Source organism: Schistocerca piceifrons, chromosome X, assembly GCF_021461385.2.
Source record: "Schistocerca piceifrons isolate TAMUIC-IGC-003096 chromosome X, iqSchPice1.1, whole genome shotgun sequence".
NCBI classification, from domain to species: domain Eukaryota; kingdom Metazoa; phylum Arthropoda; class Insecta; order Orthoptera; family Acrididae; genus Schistocerca; species Schistocerca piceifrons.
In genome coordinates, this window is record NC_060149.1 from 783,872,920 (window position 1) to 783,899,941 (window position 27,022).

Sequence of the window (27,022 nt, forward strand, 5' to 3'; positions counted from 1 at the left end):
GATGAACATCAACAAAAGCAAAACGAGGATAATGGAATGTAGTAGAATTAAGTCGGATGATGCTGAGGGAATTAGATTAGGAAATGAGACACTTAAAGCCGGCCGTTGTGGCCGAGCGGTTCTAGGCGCTTCAGTGTGGAACCGCGCGACCGCTACGCTCGCAGGTTCGAATCCTGCCTCGGGCATGGATGAGTGTGATGTCCTTAAGTCAGTTAGGTTTCAGTAGTTGTGAGGGGACTGATGACCTCAGATGTTAAGATGCATAGTGCTCAGAGCCATTTGAACCAGACACTTAAAGTAGTAAAGGAGTTTTGCTATTTTGGGAGCAAAATAACTGATGATGCTCGAAGTAGAGAGGATACAAAATGTAGACTGGCAATGGCAAGGAAAGCGTTTCTGAAGAAGAGAAATTTGTTAACATCGAGTATAGATTTAAGTGCCCGGAAGTCGTTTCTGAAAGTATTCGTATGGAAGTGAAACATTGATGATAAATAGTTTGGACAAGAAGAGAATAGAAGCTTTCGAAATGTGGTGCTACAGAAGAATGCTGAAGATTAGATGTGTAGATCACATAACTAATGAGAAGGTATTGAATAGAATTGGGGAGAAGAGGAGTTTGTGCCACAACTTGACTAGAAGATGGGATCGGTTGGTAGGACATGTTCTGGGGCATCAAGGGATCACCAATTTAGTACTGTAGGGCAGCGTGGAGGGTAAAAATCGTAGAGGGAGACCAAGAGATGAATACACTAAGCAGATTCAGACGGATGTAGGTTGCAGTAGGTACTGGGAGATGGAGATGCTTACACAGGATAGAGTAGCATGGAGAGCTGCATCAAACCAGTCTCAGGACTGAAGACCACAACAACACATACAAACTGTACAGATATCCATTAGGCCGCACTGCGGAGTGCAATCTACATATGTCATCCGCAAAATGTAGATATAGATGTGTTCCATTAACAGGTGTTCATTATCTTCCCCAGTGCAGGGATATGGAAACCTCTTATAGATCTGGTAATGTACCATCTGATCAAAAGTATCTGGATAGCTACTGGTGGAAATCAATCCATCCTTTACATTCATGATTGAATGGATTCTGCTGGGGACAGTTTCAGTAAGATGTCTCATTTTCTCTTGAGGAATGGCATCCCACTCTTCTACAAGAGCCGAAATCGCAGAAGGTAGTGATGTTAGACACTGGAGTCAAGAACGAATTCGACGTTCTTACTCATCCCAAAGGTTTTCCATTTGGTTCATGTCGAGACCCTGGGTACGTCAGTCCATTTCAGGAATGTTTTTGTCCACTAACCGTTCCCTCACAGTTGCTGCTTTATGACAGAGTGTGTCTCTGAACCGTTCCTCTACCGTACACAGGTCATAATGTTGTAAGATTTTTCATATCCTTCCGAATTCAGCGTTTTCTTCAAAGCAGTAACGGGACAACACACTAACCACGAAAAACACACCTCCTCCATACTTTACTGTTGGCAGTATTAACATTCTCCAGGCATTCGCCAAATCCAAACTGTTCCATTAGATTTAGGATATAGCGTGATTCATCATTCCATGTCACTCGTTTCTCGTCGCTCTTCACATCATCTCAAGTGTTGCATACGGCTGACAACAGGAATGTATGTCTCATGAAGAGCTGCTCTGTCATTGTGCTCAATTCTCTTGAACTCCGTAAGTACAGCTACTGAACTCGCTGTGCTGCTGGTACTCACGATTGATGCGTTCCGACGATTTCTTTCGATTCTGTACAGCCACCCCCCAAATTGTTCGATGGTCTCCGACCGTCAGAACAAGAAGTGTGCCTGGCCTCTGTCTAGCTTTTCTGGTCCCTTCGCACTTCCACTTTACAATCAAATCATCAACAGCCGACTTGGGCAGTATTAGAAGTGCTGAAATGTCCCTGATGGATCTGTTACTCTGATGACATCAATGATTACACCACGTCCGAAGTCACTGAGACCTCCTCGCTGAATCATTATGCAGTTACTACTTCTCTACTGACGACACAATAACTTTGCCTCCTTTTATACTGGCAGGTCCACCACATGTGACATGTCTGAGGGGCGTTTGAAAAGTCCGTGCAAAGTCCGAGAGATGGTACCACCGGCGCGCATCGAGGTGATGTTTAGTTAGTAGCATCTTTGGAAAGAACGCACACCAAGTTTCAGCCATATTGGTCTATTTCTTTGTGTTTGGCATTTGTGTTAATCAAGGAAGTCGAGTGATTCTCAAAAAATGGACGACAAAGAATTTTGTGGGGTGATTAAACATTACTTTATGAGAGGCAAAACGCCTCAGGAGACTAAAGAGAAGCTTGATAAACATTACGGTGACTCTGCACCTTCGATTAGAACGTTTATAAGTGGTTTCAAAATTTTTGATGTGGCCATATGGGCACAAGTGACGGTGAACGTCCTGGACGCCCTGTGGAGGTTACGGCTCCAGAAGTCATTGATAAAATCCATGATATGGTGATGGATGACAGAGGAGTTACGGTGAGTGTGATTGCTAGTGCTGTGGGCATCTCAAATGAAAGGGTACATAATATTTTGCATAAACATTTGGACATGAGAAAGCTATCCGTAAGATGGGTTCCGCGATTGCTCACGCTTGACCAAAAACGGAATCGTGTGAAGTGTACAAGGATGGTTTGCAGCTGTTCGGGAAGAATCTGCATGACTTTAAGGGTCGTTTCGTCACTGTGGATGAAACATAGATACATTGCTATACTCCTGAGATCAAAGAACAATCTAAACAATGGGTTACCAAGGGAGAATCTTCACCAAAAAAGGCGAAGACCATTCGTCCGGCTAGAAAGGTTATGGCGACTATTTATTGGGATTCTCATGGGATAATCCTCATCGACTATCTGGAAAAGGGGAAAACTATTACAGGTGCACATTATTCATCGCTATTGGACCATTTGAAAACCGAGCTACAACAAAAACGCCGGCGATTGGACAGCAAAAAAGTCCTTTTCCATCACGACAATGCACCACCACACACCTAAGCAGCTGTGGGCGCAAAATTAATGGAAATAGGATCCGAACTCGTTTCACATCCCCCCTGTTCTCCAGACTTGGCTCCCTCGGACTACTATTTGTTCCCCAATTTGAAGAAATGGCTGGTGGGACAAAGATTTTATTCAAACGAGAAGGTGATTGCAACAACTAATAGCTATTTTGAGGACTTGGACAATTCCTATTACTCAGAAGGGATCAACAAATTAGAACAGCGTTGGATGAAGTGTATAAGTCTAAAAGGAGACTATGTCGAAAAATAAAAAGATTTACCCCAAACACATAAGTAGTTTTTATTTTTGCACAGATTTTTCAAACGCCCCTCGTAATGGCCAATTCTGAATCACAAGAGAGTGTCTCGATACTTTTGCTTACATAGTGTAGGTCCTCCTTATTTGCCACCTGCTTCAGCTTTGAATTTCCTACTGTTCTAACACAGCGTAGTGCAATATGTGGCACTGACCCATAATTTCCTAACTGTACTATCATAGACTGACAGAATGATTAGTTTCTCGAGGCTCAAGAGCTCCCAGTACTTATTTCGTGGAATGTCGTTGAAGTCTTTTATTTCAGAGAATAGTTCAGGTAAAGCTGTAAAATATAGCAAGATAGTCGAGTAGTTCGCATTCAGTACATTCTGTAACTTTTACATAATTTGATTCACTAGCCTTTGCCTCAAACCGCATTTATAATCGTCAACAAATTTTCTCGCAAATTTAGATAACTTGATTAGGAAGCTCTCCTTCTGTGACTTTGTGACAGCACATCAAAGCTGGTAACGTTTTTAAGGGGCTCCGGAAAGCTCTATCTTTCCAATGTTAAAATAGCGCTTATAAGTTACATGTTATCTCAGAAAGTATTTGAGCTGGGAAGTTGAAATTTTTATGGGTTATTTATGGCAGTATTGGCTACAACTTAACACATGGGTTTTTAAAACTTTGAATTCGGTTGTTAGAGATTAATTTTTTTCTGGTGTAATGAAAATTCACTACTTTTTGTACCATTTTTTCTTCGAAAATTCAACAATATACAGGTTTTTCGAAAAAATGCTGTGTCAAGTTACGCAGAATGGACTGTGTAACATTTCCTGAAAATTTGAAGCAAATTGATTTGGTAGATCCTGAGAAAATATTTAATCTGTATGAAAAACTAAAACTTTTGGGAATCGAGCGACAATATTTGGATTACCTTTTTAGTGAATTCCAGGTCCATATGATGGATTATCTTAATCTTCTGCAAACTCCTCCAAGCTCTTTATCCTCCTCCTCTTTACTCAGGTTTGTTTTTCTAGGCTATTTACAGCCCTGTCAGCAGCCCGAAGACCTTCCTTGTCTAAAGCAAGCATCGTTCGTACCATGTTGAAAACTATCTCCGTTCCCATATTTACAAATACGAGGGCAGTTCAATAAGTAATGCAACACATTTTTTTTCTCGGCCAATTTTGGTTGAAAAAACCAGAAATTTCTTGTGGAATATTTTCAAACATTCCCGCTTCGTCTCGTATAGTTTCATTGACTTCCGACAGGTGGCAGCGCTGTACGGAGCTGTTAAAATGGCGTCTGAAACGGATGTGCGTTGCAAACAACGGGCAGTGATCGAGTTTCTTTTGGCGGAAAACCAGGGCATCTCAGATATTCACAGGCGCTTGCAGAATGTCTACGGTGATCTGGAAGTGGACAAAAGCACGGTGAGTCGTTGGGCAAAGCGTGTATCATCATCGCCGCAAGGTCAAGCAAGACTGTCTGATCTCCCGCGTGCGGGCCGGCCGTGCACAGCTGTGACTCCTGCAATGGCGGAGCGTGCGAACACACTCGTTCGAGGTGATCGACGGATCACCATCAAACAACTCAGTGCTCAACTTGACATCTCTGTTGGTAGTGCTGTCACAATTGTTCACCAGTTGGGATATTCAAAGGTTTGTTCCCGCTGGGTCCCTCGTTGTCTAACCGAACACCATAAAGAGGAAAGGAGAACCATCTGTGCGGAATTGCTTGCTCGTCATGTGGCTGAGGGTGACAATTTCTTGTCAAAGATTGTTACAGGCGATGAAACATGGGTTCATCACTTCGAACCTGAAACAAAACGGCAATCAATGGAGTGGCGCCATACCCACTCTCCTACCAAGAAAAAGTTTAAAGCCATACCCTCAGCCGGTAAAGTCATGGTTACAGTCTTCTGGGACGCTGAAGGGGTTATTCTGTTCGATGTCCTTCCCCATGGTCAAACGATCGACTCTGAAGTGTATTGTGCTACTCTTCAGAAATTGAAGAAACGACTTCAGCGTGTTCGTAGGCACAAAAATCTGAATGAACTTCTCCTTCTTCATGACAACGCAAGACCTCACACAAGTCTTCGCACCCGAGAGGAGCTCACAAAACTTCAGTGGACTGTTCTTCCTCATGCACCCTACAGCCCCGATCTCGCACCGTCGGATTTCCATATGTTTGGCCCAATGAAGGACGCAATCCGTGGGAGGCACTACGCGGATGATGAAGAAGTTATTGATGCAGTACGACGTTGGCTCCGACATCGACCAGTGGAATGGTACCGTGCAGGCATACAGGCCCTCATTTCAAGGTGGCGTAAGGCCGTAGCATTGAATGGAGATTACGTTGAAAAATAGTGTTGTGTAGCTAAAAGATTGGGGAATAACCTGGTGTATTTCAATGCTGAATAAAACAACCCCTGTTTCAGAAAAAAAAGTGTTGCATTACTTAATGAACTGCCCTCGTACTTTGCACATTAAAACGTTGCCATCTTTGAAAGTAGCACCAGCATCATACACACCAAAGTGAAATGTTTCTGTTCCAGCAAACACAGTCATGGGGATTGTTGACGAATAACACTATTTACGGTTTCGAGTTTTTCCATGAACACACGTTTTCAACAGTTCAGGTGCTGCTAAGCATCTGGAAATTGGTTTTATCACCTCCATTATCGCATCAGGCAGACTATGACTGTACACTTCACTAGTTAGCAATCCCTTATTGTATACACGGGTCACTGTTTTATTCGCGACAGTGTCGCAGCTTGTGCATCATGTAACCGTCTTATACATTTCATTATCCTTCCGTCTACTGGCATACCATTGTTTTGTCGGAAGCTGTTTTTAATGTCATTTAATTAGATATTAAACAGACTGGGTGAAAGATAACATCTACAGGCATGTTCAAACACTCTCCGAATTTTGATTTCCTTTGACACCTCATCTCGTATTGTTACTTTTAGTCTGTGAGTCATCGAAAAGGTGAATCCTAAATCATAGTACGTAATTTCAGAGGTTGCTCATGGATATTTCTAGGTATTTTGGTGTAAGGAATCTATGTTCTCCGGTTACAACAGTAATACCTACACTCCTGGAAATTGACATAAGAACACCGTGAATTCATTGTCCCAGGAAGGGGAAACTTTATTGACACATTCCAGGGGTCAGAAACATCACATGATCACACTGACAGAACCACAGGCACATAGACACAGGCAACAGAGCATGCACAATGTCGGCACTAGTACAGTGTATATCCACCTTTCGCAGCAATGCAGGCTGCTATTCTCCCATGGAGACGATCGTAGAGATGCTGGATGTAGTCCTGTGGAACGGCTTGCCATGCCATTTCCACCTGGCGCCTCAGTTGGACCAGCGTTCGTGCTGGACGTGCAGACCGCGTGAGACGACGCTTCATCCAGTCCCAATCATGCTCAATGGGGGACAGATCCGGAGATCTTGCTGGCCAGGGTAGTTGACTTACACCTTCTAGAGCACGTTGGGTGGCACGGGATACATGCGGACGTGCATTGTCCTGTTGGAACAGCAAGTTCCCTTGCCGGTCTAGGAATGGTAGAACGATGGGTTCGATGACGGTTTGGATGTACCGTGCACTATTCAGTGTCCCCTCGACGATCACCAGTGGTGTACGGCCAGTGTAGGAGATCGCTCCCCACACCATGATGCCGGGTGTTGGCCCTGTGTGCCTCGGTCGTATGCAGTCTGATTGTGGCGCTCACCTGCACGGCGCCAAACACGCGTACGACCATCATTGGCACCAAGGCAGAAGCGACTCTCATCGCTGAAGACGACACGTCTCCATTCGTCCCTCCATTCACGCCTGTCGCGACACCACTGGAGGCGAGCTGCACGATGTTGGGGCGTGAGCGGAAGACGTCCTAACGGTGTGCGGGACCGTAGCCCACCTTCATGGAGACGGTTGCGAATGGTCCTCGCCGATACCCCAGGAGCAACAGTGTCCCTAATTTGCTGGGAAGTGGCGGTGCGGTCCCCTACGGCACTGCGTAGGATCCTACGGTCTTGGCGTGCATCCGTGCGTCGCTGCGGTCCGGTCCCAGGTCGACGGGCACGTGCACCTTCCGCCGACCACTGGCGACAACATCGATGTACTGTGGAGACCTCACGCCCCACGTGTTGAGCAATTCGGCAGTACGTCCACCCGGCCTCCCGCATGCCCACTATACGCCCTCGCTCAAAGTCCGTCAACTGCACATACGGTTCACGTCCACGCTGTCGCGGCATGCTACCAGTGTTAAAGACTGCGATGGAGCTCCGTATGCCACGGCAAACTGGCTGACACTGACAGCGGCGGTGCGCAAATGCTGCGCAGCTAGCGCCATTCGACGGCCAACACCGCGGTTCCTGGTGTGTCCGCTGTGCCGTGCGTGTGATCATTGCTTGTACAGCCCTCTCGCAGTGTCCGGAGCAAGTATGGTGGGTCTGACACACCGGTGTCAATGTGTTCTTTTTTCCATTTCCAGGAGTGTAGTTTACTCTTTGACCTCAAGCTTCCATTCCGTACGGCTCGAATCTGTATCACGTTTGTTTTTCCGAAAGTTTTAGTTGTACCTTAATAGTGATACACTAAAATGTGGAAAGGTTTAATGCTATGGAAGAGCAACAAAATGACGCTATGTTAAGATGTTCCCATAGCGAAGGAGCGAAATAATTTTGCATCTGTACGTATGTGTATACGAGTAACCGAATTTCTCTGTGTTAGAATGGAAGATACTGACAGTGTGAAGTATGCCATAAGACGCGATATGGAAGACTGTACGCGTTACTGGTAGCGGTAGTGTCATCAACAGTCGACATGTTACAAGAGGTCTAAACACAAGCCAAACAATAGTTTTCAGTGTTGTTCCCTTGCTCTCCATTTTGTATTGTGCTGTACGTTTCATGACTGCGTATAACAAGTTTTCTCAGTTCTGTGAAGGGATTTCCACAGAAACAGAGGTAACTGGGATAACAAACCGAATAAAAAAATAGTTACATTATCAGGCCATAACGAGCGACCGGAAACTGCGGCGTAACTTATACCAAAATATACATAAAATAACAGAGTTAGGGTTCAATCTGTATGGACTGCTTATTGGTCTCCTTTCATTCCAGTTAACTCCAAATTGCATCACACTTAAAAGTTTTGTCCACCGAACTCTACCAAAGTTTATTTCCAAATCAGCAAAACGTGCACAATCTTCAGTTTTAGGTAGACGAGCCCTTACTTTCGTTTATTACAACGCCTCCTTTACTCTGTTCTATTTCTAAGGTCGTACTTGTAACTTTTCTTTATTTAGGCGGCATCACGGGATATAGTAGAAGTCACCAACCTTGAGGTGAGTACTGAGATGCGGGACTGTCTTAGAATTCAGTCCATGGGTATTGTCATCTGGAGTCGCCTTTTACCCCATGCAGTATATGGGAGGCGTATACGATATTATCATCCAAACAGCTGAGTTACACCTCGAAGGCCGTGATCTGCATTTAAAACATATTTACTCGAACACAGACAGCGAAATATCGTAGTAATAAAATACGTTTCCTGACTTCCGCAGACATTGCCACATAAGTATTGGCAGTCTGCCTGCCTGCTACATAACCCCACATTTCAATGCGAGAACACGTTTCAGAATGCTGTTTCCGCGTCTGCAGCGTGTCTCCACCGCCAAAGACGTCGTTCTCACGGCACCGACCATGACGTGCATTCCAATGAAAACGGCCTCGAATTACACACAGATGCCTGCAACATCCGTCTGAGGTCGCACATTCAAAAGCCTATTCTGAGCAGCTCAAACATTATGACATATCTGGGGGAAAAACGAACTTTCTTTGAAATGGATTCAGGGGAAACTTCCACTGTGATATGCAGCTTGCCTTGCTCCATACAGTATCTTGCGAGTAGATTCCGTCACCCTAGATTCTACATATACTGTATACTCCGCAAGCGGCAGTGCAATGCATAGCGTAGGGTACATCGTACCAATATTATCAGTTCCCTTGCCTATTCCATTTGTGTCTTCCACACGTCCTAATCTCTCTTATTTTACTCCTAGAATCCCTGCGTGAATTACACAGTGATGGCAGCATAATGATCATACAGTCTTCTCCGGAAACAGGTTAACGAAACAGGATCTCGACTTCTAAGGATTTCCTTTACTTTTGTGCAAAACGTTTATGGGCTATACATACCCCTTACGAACCTAGCAGCGTGTCTCGGAATTCTTTCGATATCGGTTATCTCGCCTCTTTCAGAACAACTCCAGAAACTGGAGCAGTACTCTAAAATTGGTCGCACTGGCGCCTTGTACGAAATTTCCTTCACTGATGCATTTCGTTTGTGAAAGAATTTCGATGCTGTGCCACAAAATCCCCAACCGACTAAGATATGGTTACGCGAGAGCCTTCACAAATAAAGAATTGGAATTGTGAAATTTCAATGATACGTGGAGTATAGATGTATGTGTAAATTATTCTAATTACACTACTCGCCATTAAAATTGCTACACCACGAAGATATCGTGCTACAGACGCGAAAATTAACCGACAGGAAGAAGATGCTGTGATATGCAAATGATTAGCTTTACAGAGCATTCACACAAGGTTGGCGCCAGTGGCGGCACCTACAACGTGCTGATATGAGGAAAGTTTCCAACCGATTTATCATACACAAACAGCAGTTGACCGGCGTTGCCTGGTAAAACGTTGTTGTGATGCCTCGTGTATGGAGGAGAAATGCGTACCATCACGTTTCCGACTTTGATAAAGGTCGGATTGTAGCCTGTCGTGATTGCGGTTTATCGTATCGCGACATTGCTGCTCGCGTTGGTCGAGATACAATGACAGTTAGCAGAATATGGAATCGGTGGGTTCAGGAGGGTAATACGGAACATCGTGCTGGATCCCAACGGCCTCGTATCACTAGCAGTCGAGATGACAGGCATCTTATCCGCATGGCTGTAACGGATCGTGCCGCCACGTCTCGATCCATGAGTCAACATGTGGGCCGTTTGCAAGTCAACAACCATCTGCACAAACAGTTCGACGACGTTTGCAGCAGCATGGACTATCAGCTCGGAGACCATGGCTGCTGTTACCCTTGACGCTGCATCACAGACAGGAGCGCCTACGATAGTGTACTCAACGACGAACCTGGGTGCACGAATGGCAAAACGTCATTTTTTCGGATGAATCCAGGTTCTGTTTACAGCATCATGATGGTCGCATCTGTGTTTGGCGACATCGCGGTGAACGCACGTTGGAAGCGTGTATTCGTCATCGCCATACTGCCGTATCACCCGGCGTGATGGTATGGGGTGCAATTGGTTACACGTGTCGGTCACCTCTTGTTCGCATTGACGGCACTTTGAACAGTGGACGTTACATTTCAGATGAGTTACGACCCGTGGCTCTACCCTTCATTCGATCCCTGCTAAACCCTACATTTCAGCAGGATAATGCACGACCGCATGTTGCAGGTCCTTTCAGGATACAGAAAATGTTCTCTCACCAATTGAAAACGTCTGGTCAATGGTGGCCGAGCAACTGGCTTGTCACAATACGCCAGTCACTACTCTTGATGAACTGTGGTATCGTGTTGAAGCTGCATGGGCAACTGTACCTGTACACGCCCTCCAAGCTCTATTTGACTCAATGCCCAGGCATATCAAGGCCATTTTTACGGCCAGAGGTGGTTGTTCTGGGTACTGATTTCTCAGGATGTATGCACCCAAATTGCGTGAAAATGTAATCACATGTCAGTTCTAGTATAACATATTTGTCCAATGAATACCCGTTCATCATCTGCATTTCTTCTTGGTGTAGCAATTTTAATGGCCTGTAGTGTAGGTTCAGGCGACTTGACTAGCGTAGTGCATTTTGTTTGAGACCATAAGCAAAACTCAGAGAACAACGTTAAGGATGTGAATATCATCAGTTTCATATTATTTTTGTGGTTTAAGCAATGCACGCCATGAAAGTTGTCTCGAGGCATCAATGTTACGTGTTCCACATTAAATTGGCGCGGAGTGATATCTCATGGCAGTGATTGGAGTACATCGTTGTGTAGGTATTAAGTTTACAACCAATGTAAATACTGTATGCGAATCATGGGTGTATGTGTGTGTCAACCATTCAATACGTATTGAAGCCTGGCTGAAGTGGCACAAATGAAAGAGAAAATAAGAAAGAAACACGCATGATCTACACAGTGAGCTCGCGTTATATCACGTCTCTTGTGAAGCTCTGTAGGCACTGTCGTGCTTTGTTGAGATTCATTGCCGCATTTCATTGTCGGGCACTCCTTAGGGAAACTTCATCGCCGTTCCACGCAAAGAATCGTGTCCACACATAGGTTTGTTTCAGGGGAAAGCAGAAATCTGAAAGTTGAGTTTTGCTTATGGTCTCAAACAAAATGCACTACGCTAGTCAAGTCGTCTGGACCTACACTACAGGCCATTAAAATTGCTACACCAAGTTCTACCTGCTCTGCCGAAAGAAAGGATTGCATGTAAACGAATCAAAGGTTCTGAAGCACTTTTTCGGAAAATGTCTCACTTGAAGCATTAAAAAAGCACCACGTGTTTTGGATTCGTATGTTTTTTCGCTAGGCAGTTGTTCTCAAAGAGACTGTAGGGAACTACTGGTTAAATAAAATTCAATTATTTCATATTGTAAGTCTGTCATGACAACCTGTGGATCAGGTAGTTATCTTTCCGTTATTAATCATATTTATTACGATACTTCCAATCTGAGTAAGTCACTGGACGTTGTTCGAAGAATTTCCACGCGACTACGAGGGCTAACAGCGGCTGGTAGTCTCAGGGAAGAAGAAATTGGAAGTCTGAAATTGTCGTCACATTTCAAAATGCGTCCCTGAACCATGCGTAGAAGTATTTCAAAATCTTGTGTATTCATCCACAGGAAAGTTCTGAATTACAGTCAGGAAGATCGAAGGTGTCCAACTAAATAATATCTTTCGCCCAACATGCAGAGAGTCGTGTTCGTATCTAAGTTTGACTCAAGGAAAGCAAGGAGTCTAAAGTTGAGTCATTTGCTACTATCCTACAAGACTTTCTCCATATAAACGAAGTATAACTGCAACCCATGCTGCATTTTACTCTATACGTAAATATCGTAAAAGCACAGGGTCTTAAACTTGCGAGTTTTTTCGCTAGACATTTGTTCTGAAGTGACTGCAATCAGTTAAATTCACGTACGCAACTTGCGTGTCCCTAAGCAGTTTCTTTTAATAAGTGCTTTATTGACAAAAACTTTTGACATTACAATCCTAGAAACGTTTCAGTCATCACAAGACAGATCGTGGAGCAAAAATTTCATCACATTTCGAACACCCTAATACAAATTCAAGCTGTGTTTCCAGTGATGAAAGAACTGCTGAATAGACAGCTATCCCCTTAATCAAATACCAGAAACTAAAGTCTTCGCCTGCAGGTGTACTTAATGCGCTATGCTTGCCTTATCAGTTAACTTTTAATGAATCTCCATAAATAAAAATCCTACCTTTGGAGCGATAAAAACCACATACACAAATTTTACAGGAGTTCTACCTTTTTCAAATACACGGTGGTAAATTAATAGTGACCGAGCCACATATCTCAAGGAATAAGCACCAAACGAAAAACTGTCCGCATCTCGTGGTCGTGCGGTAGCGTTCTCGCTTCCCGCGCCCGGGTTCCCGGGTTCGATTCCCGGCGGGGTCAGGGATTTTCTCTGCCTCGTGATGACTGGGTGTTGTGTGATGTCCTTAGGTTAGTTAGGTTTAAGTAGTTCTAAGTTCTAGGGGACTGATGACCATAGATGTTAAGTCCCATAGTGCTCAGAGCCATTTTGAACGAAAAAACTACAAAGAACGAAACTCATCTAACTTGAAGGGGAAAACCAGATGACACTATGGTTGGCCCGCTAGATGGCGCTGCCATAGGTCAAACGGATATCAACTGCGTTTTTTTAAATAGGAACCCCAATTTTGATTACATATTCGTGTAGTACGTAAAGAAAGATGAATGTTTTAGTTGGACCACTTTTTTCGCTTTGTGATAGATAGCACTGTAATAGTCACAAACGTATACGTACGTGGAATCACGTAACATTCCGCCAGTGCGGACGGTATTTGCTTCGTGATTCATTGCCCATGTTAAAAGGGACCGTTTACCAACTGCGGATAAGGTCGATATCGTGTTACTGTACGGCTATTGTGATCAAAATGCCCAACGGGCATTTGCTATGTATGCTGCTCGCTATCCTGGACGACATCATCCAAGTGTCCGGACCGTTCGCCGGATAGTTACGTTATTTAAGGAAACAGGAAGTGTTCAGCCACATGTGAGACGTCAACCGCGACCTGCAACAAATGGTGACGCCAAAGTAGGTGTTTTAGCTGCTGTAGCGGATAATCTGCACATCAGTATCAGACAAACTGCGCGATAATCGGGAATCTCAAAAACATCGGTGTTGAGAATGCTACATCAACATCGACTGCACCCGTACCATATTTCTATGCACCAGGAATTGCATGGCGACGACTTTGAACGTCGTGTACAATTCTTCCACTGGGCACAAGAGAAATTACGGGACGATGACAGATTTTTGGCACGCGTTCTATTTAGCGACGAAGCGTCATTCACCAACAGCGGTTACGTAAACCGGCATAATATGCACTATTGGGCAACGGGAAAACGACAATGGCTGCGACAAGTGGAACATCGGCGACCTTGGCGGGTTAATGTATGGTGCGGCATTATGGGAGGAAGGATAACTGGCCTCCATTTTATCGGTGGCAATATAAATGGTGCAATGTATGCTGATATCCTACGTAATCTTCTACCGATGTTACTACAACATGTTTCACTGCATGACAGAGTGGCGATGTACTTCCAACATGATGGTGAAACGTCCCCTTTGAACAATTTATATATGAGACTGTGCTTATACTGACACACAATATTTTTAGCGCAACGCAATCTGACTTTCAAAACTCCCTACTAAAGAATGGCCCTGACAAACATTAAACTATACCTTTCACAAATCACTTACCTCACAAAAATCTTCGCTGCTCAAGCTACTGCAATACAGCGAGCGCCACTACTGCCAGCTAAATAAAAGATTCAAACTACTGAAGGCACTAACTACTGATAGGGGTAGTTAGCAAATGAAAGATATTAATAGAGAGCAAACAATGTATTTACCTTAATATCATCACAAATCATAATATATATATATCAGTTCATGACAAACTGCAAACCTCCGCCATCTCTCTCCCCACATCCACCACTGCTGGCGGCTCACCTCCAACTGCGCAACGCTACGCGCTGTTCACAGCCAGCTGCCGCTGCCCAACACTACAATGGCGAGTATTACAACAATGCAAAGCAGCCACAGACTGCACACAGCACAGCCAGTGATTTTCATATTGAGCGCTACGTAACGTTGCCAATAAGAAAACATAAACAGCCTACTTACAAAGAGAAAACATAAACAGCCTACTTACATAGAGAAAACATAAACAGCCTACTTACATAGCCCCCATGCTCCCCACAAAAATTTTTACAAATTGTATGGGGCAGTGGCCAATACAGATTTGAAAAAATTTTTCATAATTACAATAACAAAGAAATCAAATGCACACACTTATTGATATTATGTTGGTCAAAAGCTAAAATTGTCTCACAGTCCATAAACACAGTCCTAATCGTACATCATAACAGTAATTACAGGTTTTTTTTTCACAAAGTCTCATTAGTAAAAGAAATTGCACACAGAAGTAGTGGATTTCCATGCAGTCTTGAAGAAGTAGTGTTGTCCTTCCAACGGAAAGACAGTGCTGACTCTTGACATGCTGACAGATAACGGGCCACAACAGAGCAAACCCACAGCAGAGTCAGTCGTAGTTTGGAAGAATATTGGTAGGTAGATCATCACAGAGCAGACCCACTGTAGTCCTGGTAGAGAGTATGGTATTGGTGGGCCACCAGAGGTGCAGACCCACTGTAGTCCTTGTAGAGATAATGGTATTGATGGATCATCAAAGATGTAGACCCACTGTAGTCCTTGTAGAGATAGCCAGCAGCCATCTGTTGTGACTGTGCAGGTGCACAATCACCATTGAAGAGTCTTGCGGATAATATAGCAAGTCCATAAACCATCACTTGTGCACTCACAAAGTTTTTGGAATTGTCCTTAGAACCAGCAATGCTGTTATCCAGTCCCTTGCAGAATTATTAACAAACGTGCAAACACTAACAGTCCCTACTTCTCATATATTGTCCACATACTATGACCAACAAAAACGTGTGCAGTGAAATGTAACTAACAAGTTAATAATGTCATGAACTGGTGACAATTACAATTTTATAACATAAGAATACAATTACAAAGGTACAAAATACATCATTAAAAACATAATAATACAGATAACATTTGTAGTACAGGCTTTACAAAAGAATAGAAATAAACATATACATGAGTGTTACAAAAATAGTGACATAAGTACATACATAAAATAATGAGAATAGTTTTCGAAACATTAATTTCACACATGAACATTGAAACAGAACAGAATTGTAAACAACTTTACAAAGAAAATAACATATTATTAATGCAACTTATATTTGAGGATAACAGTATTCCTCCTCATAGTGAATATAGCTTAGTATTAGAAGAGAGAAAAAATTCTATGAAACAGTACACAGAGACAGGAAGAAAACAAATACTCAAGGGTACACAAACACATAGTGGGATAACACCAATAGGAAAGGACAGGGTTCGTTTTCAGTGTAACATGTGGTACTGCAGTCCAACCCAAAACTTCATATATCTTTCCTCTTATTTCATCCTTTGTTTCCACCAAAAAAAATTCTAACTAAGCATGCCTTCTGTGTTTATATGTTCACACGTTTCTTACCTCATTTTTTATTTTCCATTATCTTACCTCATCATTTATTTCCAAGAAAATCCTACCTAAACCTGTTTTCTCAATGCATTTCTTCCAATTCATCGCAACTCATTCTCTTAGAGGCTACCCCCTCTTAAGCTAACTTAAATCTACTGAGCTCAGATGCTAAACTAAGGAACGAGGCAATGCAGCAGCACAAAATAAGTAACACAAACAGCAATGACCAAAAAATTGGAAAATTGCAAAGCAAGCTACAGTAAATCTAAATTAACAGATAAAATGCAAAATTACAACTAATATGAGCCAATGAGCAGCAACAAAAAAAAAATCAGTTGTAAAACTGGCTTAACAGAGTAATGTAATGTGAAATTTAGTAGCACTATGCCTGGCAAACAGCAACAGCAAATGCAATAACTTATATCTAAACATGACATAGCTCAAGCAGAAAAAATATTACACTAAACAACAATGCAGATAAGGGAAATGTATATTCACATCTTAATGTCTATGTAATTAAAGTGGTGCACCACAAGAAGTTATTCTACCAAAAAGTTACCAATTACTTGAAAAGAAAATTATGAATGCAGTTACTAGTTCCTTCTTATTGTTCTTTCCTTTCCAAGTGCTCCTTTTTTAAAGAATGTGGATCATAAAATAATTATTTAATAGATCTGTTGACAGAAAGTGTTCACATTATCAAATGCATTTTATTTTATAAAAGCAATGCTGCAACACAGCTGAAAAACAGGTATCAAATGAAATAAGCAACTATGAAAAGCAAAGCATAAAAATATCATTCAGTAGTCATGTGACATTTCATAAGTTAGTAGAAATTCTCTCAACTCTCGTAGAAAGACACTTGTCATAATCAGGTGTGCAGATGTACGAATATTTCCCATCAATTCATAAGCATTTCAGTAATTAGCACAAAGTGCGAGTAATCATATGTTTTCAAGTAACGAGGGTGTCGCATTAGCGATGAAAGGCACAACCTAATGGCTTGTTCTCCAGGTGTTTGACACGTCCCACGTCCCCTTTTTTTTCTACCTGTGCCGCTGAAAAGGGCTCGCAATAATGGCTTTTTCTCCAGGCGTCTGACACAGCTGGGTGCCCGCGACGCATTACGTGCAGGTGGTCACTTAACTTTCTTACGGAAATATTTACCGCTACAGTGACAGCCTCACATAAAAATATTTCACAGGTCAAGAATTAGCGTTGCAAATCTGTAGAAACAAAATGCTATTGATATAACAGTGTCCAAAAAATGTTCAGTGGCATTGTGATACATTCACACATGATTCACACATGTCATAACTCTTAAAGTACGATTCTTGGTTTCCAACATCCTTTTTCACAAGTCAAGAGTCCCTACCCACTATTCATTACTCCTTACCTCATTATACATATACATATTCGTCGACACTTCTTCAATATTTCATCGTGAGAAATACGTAGCATAATAAACATTCCTCAACAACATAATACACATCGTCGTCGTAATAATAACATCATAACACTTCAGTCAAATCTCAAAATCGTCGTAACTTCCTCCAATAATTTCTAAGCCTAAAATAATTCTCTGCTCATGTCAAAAGTGTCAGCTGCCTCAAACGTACTTTAAAAATCATGATCTCATACCAAATACATCATTCAAAGCTCTCATAGTATCACAATGATTCCGAAAAAATATGAACAGTTTACAAAGTACAGACAAAATACAGTTTCATAAGTGTGAAGTTATCCAACGGTGTAATTGCGTAAACATCTGTCACTGATGTAGTAAAAAACATGTTTATCTCTCAGTTAAATGATCAGATAGCTGTGTAAATTGTGTGTTAGAGAAATATGGTACCGATGTGTAAAGTTGTATAAGCAAATACCATATTAGCTAGGGTTCCTTGTGCTTGCCAAACACATGGTACACAAAGTAGACGTGTACCCCCCTGAGGATAAATGTAATTATACACTCAGGTGCTACAAATTACAGCAATGGAATGAAATGTATCACGGAAAACTTTCTTTGTAATTAAAAAATCTTTGAAAATAAGTGTTTTAAGTATAAGATTGATCACTGGAATGCGTGTCCTGTAGCGCTAAATGTGCGTCTTGCTGTAAGCTAATCTCTGTGGAAGTGTCGTAGTTATCGTCCTCCAAAAGCTAAGTTCTGCAGAAGTCAATGTACTTACCTCATGATAAACAAAGGTGAAATGCTTTATGTATAGATATCTTAGTTATTACGCTTATTGCCGTGATGAAGAAAGTACTGTACAGTAACGTATTGTTATGCCATGAAAAAGGCTGTCTCATTGTTGCTATACCACAAAAGTTACTACTAAAACATGTTCTTCTTCCTAGAAGAATTCAGAAAACTGTGCAGATATAAAACAGATACACTGCAAAAGCAACATTGTAAATTGTCACTCATTAGTAGCGTCGTGATAAAAATCGTGTAGCTGTCACATAAACTAAACTCTGTGTCATCTGGTATCTCTCAGAAAGTACTTTAAATCCGGAATGTATTTTCAAGTAAACCAAAATGTTGCATTAAAATCTCATTAGCAGTACTGGTAAATGTTCTAATCGTACAACTAACAAGCAAGAATGTACACACACAATTACACTATGTCGTCTGTTCGCAATAACAATGCATTCGTAATTTCTGTTTAAATAAGTTCTCTTGGTTCTTGATTGGATATTTCACTTCAAACATTGTTACATGTTAACAGATTCTAAATCTGACAAAGCATATTAGTAATGTGAAGCGAAAAATTTTATGTTAAAGACTAAGTCTTTCAATAAACGGTTTTACATTTGAAATGTGGTACAATCTTTTACTCTTCATAGTACTCAGAGTTTGAACTTCAACGCAATTATCATGTGGTATACGTCGGATTCTGTAAGGTCCATTGTAAACTAGAAAGAATTTGTGACTCAAGTGTTTCTTCTTATGTGACAATGAATGAGCTTTAATGAGAACTTTCTGACCAATATACAACTTCTTTGCATTTGCTTTACCGTGTAGTTTTCTCCTTTTGTCTGCTGCAGATTTTATATTTTTAAGAGCCAAATCAATTATGTCTTTGTGTCGAAGTTTACGTGTATTCGGGAAAGGTACAAGCTCTCTGATTCTGTTCGGTGGTTCTTCATTCTTCAGTACAAGAGTAGGTGGTAAAGCAGTGGAGTCGTGAGGCATTTCATTCAGCACGTTTTGAAATAAGTGTAAATATCTGTCCCAATGCTGATGCTTTCTGTGACAATAAAGTCTACAAAGCTTATTGATTTCTTTCATAATCCGTTCGGAGGGGTTACAATGTGGTGAGTACAATGAAATAAAAACAGGTTTGATTTTATGGTTGCGAAGCATGCGTGACCAAACAGCAGATCTGAATTGCGGTCCGTTATCTGAAATGACTTTACTAACGTGTCCTACTTCACGTAAGAAATTTTTAACAAAGGCGTTGGATACAGACCGTCCAGTGGCTTTACGTAACGGTGTGAAAGAAACAAATTTTGAAGTAAGTTCAACAGCGACTAGAACGTACGAAAATCCATTAGATGTTCTGACAAGCGGTCCCAAGAGATCAACGGCAGCAAATTCTTTTAATTTAGAAGGAATGATAGGAAACAACGGAGCACGATGTGAGACAGTGGATGGTTTCGCCTTTTGACAAAGTTTACAAATAGACAAGACTCTTCGAATTCGCTTTTCCATATTGTTAAAATAACAAGTCGTTCGAAGAATATGATAACATTTTCGTGGGCCAAAATGTGCGTAGCTGAAATGAATGTACCAAATGAGCTTATTAACAAAATCGTCAGGAATGCAAAGTACCCATAGCTTGTCATCAACAGTGCAGCGTTTGAACAGTATGTTGTTTCTAACCAGATAATAATGCCGAATCTGTGTGTGTGTCTTTACATGCCATTTGCTCTTGATGTCTTTCCAAATCGGATCTTTATCTTGTTCATGAGCAATGTCCTTTAAAGATGTGGTGATGAAGTTTTCAAAGGCGACTTTCTGAATGTAAAGAATACTGAAATTTTTCTCGAGGTTGCCTTCTGTGGTACTTTTCTCAAGCCCAGCCGGTGCGCGTGACAGTGCGTCCGCAACAATGTTCTCCTTGCCGGGAATGTAGACTATTGTGAAGCGGAATTCTTGCAGAAACAATGCCCAACGTTTTAACCTGTCATGATTTAATTTTGAAGACATAAGAAATTGTAATGCACGATGATCACTGTATACTTTTACGTGCTTACCAGAAAGAAAGAAACGGAATTTGTTAAATGCCCAAACGATAGCTAAAGCTTCTAATTCAGTAACGGAATAATTTTTTTCAGATTTTGTTAGCACTCGGCTAGCAAAAGCAATGGTTTTCTGAACGGTAGTGTCATTTTCTATGGCTTCTTGAAATAAATGGGCACCAAGACCGACTTTAGAAGAATCCGTACTAAGGCAGAAATCTTGTGACAGATCAGGATGAGCTAGTATTGGCGCGTGAAGTAACGCTTCTTTCAAAGAATTGAATTCCAACTGTGCTTGTTCGTCCCAGTTCCAAATAGTATTTTTTCCAGTGAGAGAACAAAGTTTTGGTGTAACTAGAATTTGCATATTCAGAAAACGACGGTAAAAATTTACGAGACCTAGAAAACTGCGGAGTTGTCTTTTTGTGGATGGAACTGGAATGGCTCTGATTGCTTCTAACTTTTCAGGATCCGGCTGAATGCCTTCAGAAGAAATAATATGTCCCAAAAACCTCACCTTTGACCTACCGAATTCAGACTTTTCCAAGTTAACTGTAATTCCAGATTCTGCAAAAATACGTAACAGACTGTTGAGGATGCGATTATGTTGTTCCCATGAAGCTTCCGCTATTAGAATATCGTCCACATATAAGGTGATGTGACGTTTTAAGAACTCAGGTAATATGGAATTTAGCCCGCGAATAAATGCTGCTGAAGAAATGTTCAAACCAAAGGGAAGTTTCCGAAACTGATAACAAACGCCGAAACAAAGGAAAGCTGTGTATTTTCTGCATTCTGGATGAAGTTCGATCTGATAAAAGCTGGATCTGAGATCAATGGAAGACAACACTTTTACACCATTAAAATTTTGAAGAAGTTCTTCCATCGTCTGCGGCCTGTCTGTTTCAGGAATAATGATAGTATTGATTTGTCTCGAATCTAAGACAAGTCTGATCGATCCATTTTTCTTTTCAACAACATGTAATGGATTGTTGTATGAGCTTACTGCAGGCTCAATAATGCCCTCGTCAAGCATAGATTGTATTTCTGTTCTAACACGGTCCCTATAATGTGCTGGAATTACATATGGTCTAACACAAAATTTAGTATGCTCACGAACACGAAATTGGTGTTGAAATCCCTTGATTGTTCCTGTTTTGTGAGTAAAAACTGTGGAATGTGCTTGTAAAATCTCAAAAAGGTCTTGCCTATCATTGTCATTACAATTCTCAATTGTTTGAATTTTATTCTGAATTAACTTATTAGTGTCAAATGCGCCGTCGATATCATCCCTGTCAGTACTTGCAGAGTGATTGTTAGTGTCTAGTTCCGTAGAAAAGTCCGAACTGTTGTCTAACAGAAGGTAAAGCCGATTAATTTCCTCGTCATGGTTTGAGAGCCAGTCTTCAAATTTCAAAGCTATTGACTTACCTTCTTTCTCTAAACCTATTTCAGCATCGTGAAAGTTTAAGATTGCTTTGTATTCATTCAAAAAGTCTACTCCCAATATAATTTCCGTCGACAATAATGGAACAATGAGAAAGTTCATAGAGAAGCTGTGGCTTTGACAAAAGAATTCTAAATTGGTTTGTTGGCGTACATCTACACTTTTTCCAAAGATTGCACCTTGTAATTTAATCTTACGTAACGGAAGTGTGGGGCAATCGTTCGATTTGTTGCATTTGCTAAAGGCTGTTTCACTAATTACTGAAATGGGACTGCCAGAGTCAAGTACTGCCGTAAATTTTACATCATTTACTGTAATGTGAATCACAGGATATGCAACATTGTTATGTTTTATGTCGTGTTCCTGGAGTAAGATGTCCCTAATGTCTTCCATTTTTACGTAATTACTAGCTACGGCAGCTGCGTCGTTAGTGTCATAAGAACGTTTTGTGGCTGCCATCGGTGTGAGTCATTGCCTATTGTCTCTTTGTTGGCGCGCGTCGTTATTGGGATTTGGAGACCTAACTTCTACAAATTCACCGTGACGAGAGGGCCCTGCTCTGTTTGAATCCCGCCAGTTCTGACGCAATTCAGGTCTGTCGTTACGATCATATCGTCTGTCGTCATGTCGGTAGATTCCATAGTTTCTTTCTTGTCGGTCACATGGTGGAGAATTTCTCCCTGAATCGTAACTGCGCGCTGGTCCGTTGCGTCTAAAGTTATTCTGTCTCCCTTGATAGTATTTATTTTGGTTCCCATATTGTCTGTTTCTCTTATTGTCTCTGTGATAGTCATTACCACGGAGAGGTGATCTTTCCCTGTAGTTATTACTACTCTGCCAACGGTTGTCATACGGGTGGTGTCTATTTTGGTCACGATTTGTGTTGTAAGAATAGCCTTGTCGCGTCCAGTTATTATTTCTTTCATCGCGGAATTGCGACTGATGTGATCTGTAATTGTTGTGCTCCTGCGTTCCGCGATTGTCAGTGTCACTTTCCAGTTCTTGTAACAGTCCCTGAAAAGCTTCAATGTCGTCTTTGCAACGTCCTGCCAAAATAATGTGTCGTAAATGTTCAGGTAATTTGATTAAGCAAATGCGGATGAGTTCTGAGGGGCTGTATGGATTTGACAGGTACTGATTCTTGTGCAACATGTCTTCAAAATATTTCACAAGACTGGAGAATTCAGATTGTTCGAAATGTTTCATCATTATGATGCCATGTTTTACACGGTCTTGTGTAGCTTGCGACCAATATGCTGAGAGGAAGGCATGGTAAAATTCTCCTTCACTGTGGCAATCGTGAATGACCGATCGCATTCTTACAGCTGGTTCATTCTCTAAGTAGCCACACATAAATTCTAATCTGTGTTCTAACGACCAGTTGGGAGGAAAACAATGAGAGAATTGATGGAGCCATGCTTGTGGATGAATGTCGTTGCCAGAATTCTTAAATGTTTTGAATTTACGTGTAGTAATGAACAGCTTATAGTCAAAATCATCATGTCGGCGAGTCGCATATCGGTCATTGTTAGGTCGTGTCGGCCGTTCCATCTCAAAATTCGGTGCACATTGCCAATTTCTTTCATAACTTCCGAAATGCCCTGTGTTATTATTTTGCGGCTTTTCCGTGTTTCTAAGTCCCTCTTCCCGTGTTGGAGCGCGAGTGTCTTCTGAAATACGTAATTCTTGTATTACCTGTGTCAGCTGATCTTGTACTTCCCGGATTTCTCTTTGGTGTTGCGTATCAATTTGATTCAGATTTTGTTTCAGTTTCCTAATTTGTGCGTTCTGTTCTGTGTCATTAAAGACTACCGGTTTTGCGTCATTCAGATTATCATCTACCTTCGCAGATAAATTATTTAGCTGATCCGAAAGTTCAACTACTTTCTCTGATAATGTACTTATTTCTTCAGTGTGTTTTTCTGAACCAAGTTTCAGAGTATCTACTGTGTCCTTAAAGTTTTCCTGAGTTTTTGCAAGTTGCGTAACCGAATCGGTAGATGCAACTGAGTCAAATTTAGCTTGCAAGGTCTCATGATTTTCATGAACAATAATTTGCAGTTCTTTTATGGCTGCTTCGTGATTCTGTAATGCATTTTCATGCCGCGAAAAAATAGGTTGAAAATGCTCACAAATTTGAGTTTTTACGTCATTACAGACTTTTTGACATTTCGATTCAATGTTATGTAACTCAGCAGTTAAATCCTCACGTGTTTGTTCGAGAGTTTGTTCCAATGAGTCTAACTTTTTGAGATTTTGTTCCACTGTGTCTAACTGTTGCTGTGTTTGTCTCTGGTGTTGTTCCATTGTGTCTAACTGTTGCTGTGTTTGTCTCTGGTGTTGTTCCATTGTGTCTAACTTTTCAAGCTTTTGCTGTGTTTGTCTCTGATTTTGTTCCATTTGTTGCATTAATTGCAATAATAATGTATTAGTGTCTGGAATCTGTTTCTCTACGCTTTTCGGCAGTGCATTTGCACCGGCAACATTCACATTTTGACAAGCAGAAAATGCGTCTTGACTTATTTGAGAAAACGGTGATAACCCAAAACCTGAATCTACAGTATTTGCGAAATTGTGTCCTGTCATTTCGGATTCCTGAGGCGAGCTGTTGCCGACCGATCGATCGATAATGCTTCCCTGTTCACTACCTGTTTCACTGTCTACACCATTGTTTGCAGCCCGCTCCATTTCCCTATTCACAATTACCAAATTACTACTTTGAACATCAGTTAATTCATTACTCTGCGGCGCTAACACACTGCCTTCGTCTTCACTGTCATTTCTCAGTTTACTTTGGAGCCTAGTATTACGTTTTTCACACGCCATTATTGTCACAGTATTTCACACGACAACACAGAAAAACACAATTTGAAGATCAAAAATAAGAGAACACATTAACATAGCACTGAAAATAATATCTAGTTAATTGCAAGCGCAGCTGCGAAATACTTGCTGCAAATCTACATGCATGCCACAACTGTTTTACTATACAACAATGAAAGACTGCAACTACAAAGGAAATTCTCTCTACAATTACGCGCTAGCAATAAACAAAATCTACACGAAATACACAAACTACAAGAAAAAATCAGAAGATTCCAGTGAGGTATCCTAGGCTAAGGGTCGACATATGAAACGTCCCCTTTGAACAATTTATATATGAGACTGTGCTTATACTGACACACAATATTTTTAGCGCAACGCAATCTGACTTTCAAAACTCCCTACTAAAGAATGGCCCTGACAAACATTAAACTATACCTTTCACAAATCACTTACCTCACAAAAATCTTCGCTGCTCAAGCTACTGCAATACAGCGAGCGCCACTACTGCCAGCTAAATAAAAGATTCAAACTACTGAAGGCACTAACTACTGATAGGGGTAGTTAGCAAATGAAAGATATTAATAGAGAGCAAACAATGTATTTACCTTAATATCATCACAAATCATAATATATATATATCAGTTCATGACAAACTGCAAACCTCCGCCATCTCTCTCCCCACATCCACCACTGCTGGCGGCTCACCTCCAACTGCGCAACGCTACGCGCTGTTCACAGCCAGCTGCCGCTGCCCAACACTACAATGGCGAGTATTACAACAATGCAAAGCAGCCACAGACTGCACACAGCACAGCCAGTGATTTTCATATTGAGCGCTACGTAACGTTGCCAATAAGAAAACATAAACAGCCTACTTACAAAGAGAAAACATAAACAGCCTACTTACATAGAGAAAACATAAACAGCCTACTTACAATGGATGTCCGGCACATAGCTCGCGTGCGGTTGAAGCGCTATTGAGTAGCATATTTCATGACAGGTGGATTGGTCGTCGAAGCACCATATCATGGCCCGCACGTTCACCGGATCTGACGTCCCCGGATTTCTTTCTGTGGGGAAAGTTGAAGGATATTTGCCATCGTTATCCACCGACAACGCCTGACAACATGCGTCAGCGCATTGTCAATGCATGTGCGAACATTACGGAACGCGAACTATTCGCTGTTGAGAGGAATGTCGTTACACATATTGCCAAATGCATTGAGGTTGACGGAGATCATTTTGAGCATTTACTGCATTAATGTGATATTTACAGGTAATCACGCTGTAACAGCATGCGTTCTCAGAAATGATAAGTTCACAAAGGTACATGTATCACATTGGAACGACCGAAATAAAATGTTCAAACGTACCGACGTTCTGTATTTTAATTTAAAAAACCTACGTGTTACCAACTGTTCGTCTAAAATTGCGAGCCATATGTTTGTGACTATTATAGCACCATCTATCATAAAGCGAAAAAAGTGGTCCAACTAAAACATTCATATTTCTTTACGTACTACACGAATAAGTAATAAAAATGGGGGTTCCTATTTAAAAAAACGCAGATGATATGCATTTGACCTATGGCAGCGCCATCTAGCGGGCCAACCATAGCGCCATCTGGTTTCCGCTTTCAAGCTAGAGAAGTTTCGTTCTTTGTAGTTTTTTCGTTTGACGCTTATTTCGTGAGATATTTGGCCCGGTCACGATCAATGCACCACCCTGTATATCTCTAAGGGTAAGCTCTCACCTCCTTCCTTTATTAATTCTGATGTTATTCCGTCCTCCCCTGGGGCTTTGTTGTTTCTGAGTCCTTTGATTGCGATTTTCACGTCTTCTTCACGATCTTCCCATTCTTCTTCATCTTTCCTTTCCTCCGTAGTGTTTGCAGTTTATGGTTTATTTAAATGGTAACCCCATAACCCTAATATTAAATGGATGATACAAAAGTTACGCTCACTGTCACGTACTATTATCATAAGTCAATTAAAACAAGATGCAACATAGTACAATTATGTGCCATAAAGCTTGCACGAAAATACGACATTTCATGGGATCATATCTCCGTTTCTATTGATAACAGGGATAGTCCTTGGCCTAGCGGGTATTGGTATACCTTTCGGAAGAACGAACATACTATAACTATCCTACAGTACAGCTTCAAAATTTAAACTTTACACACTTTCTCCAGCCCGGGAAAATTCAGCGTTAGGTGTGGTATGGGGTTAACCTTATAAAGCATCATTTGTTTGTGGGAGGTTCCTGAAAAATCA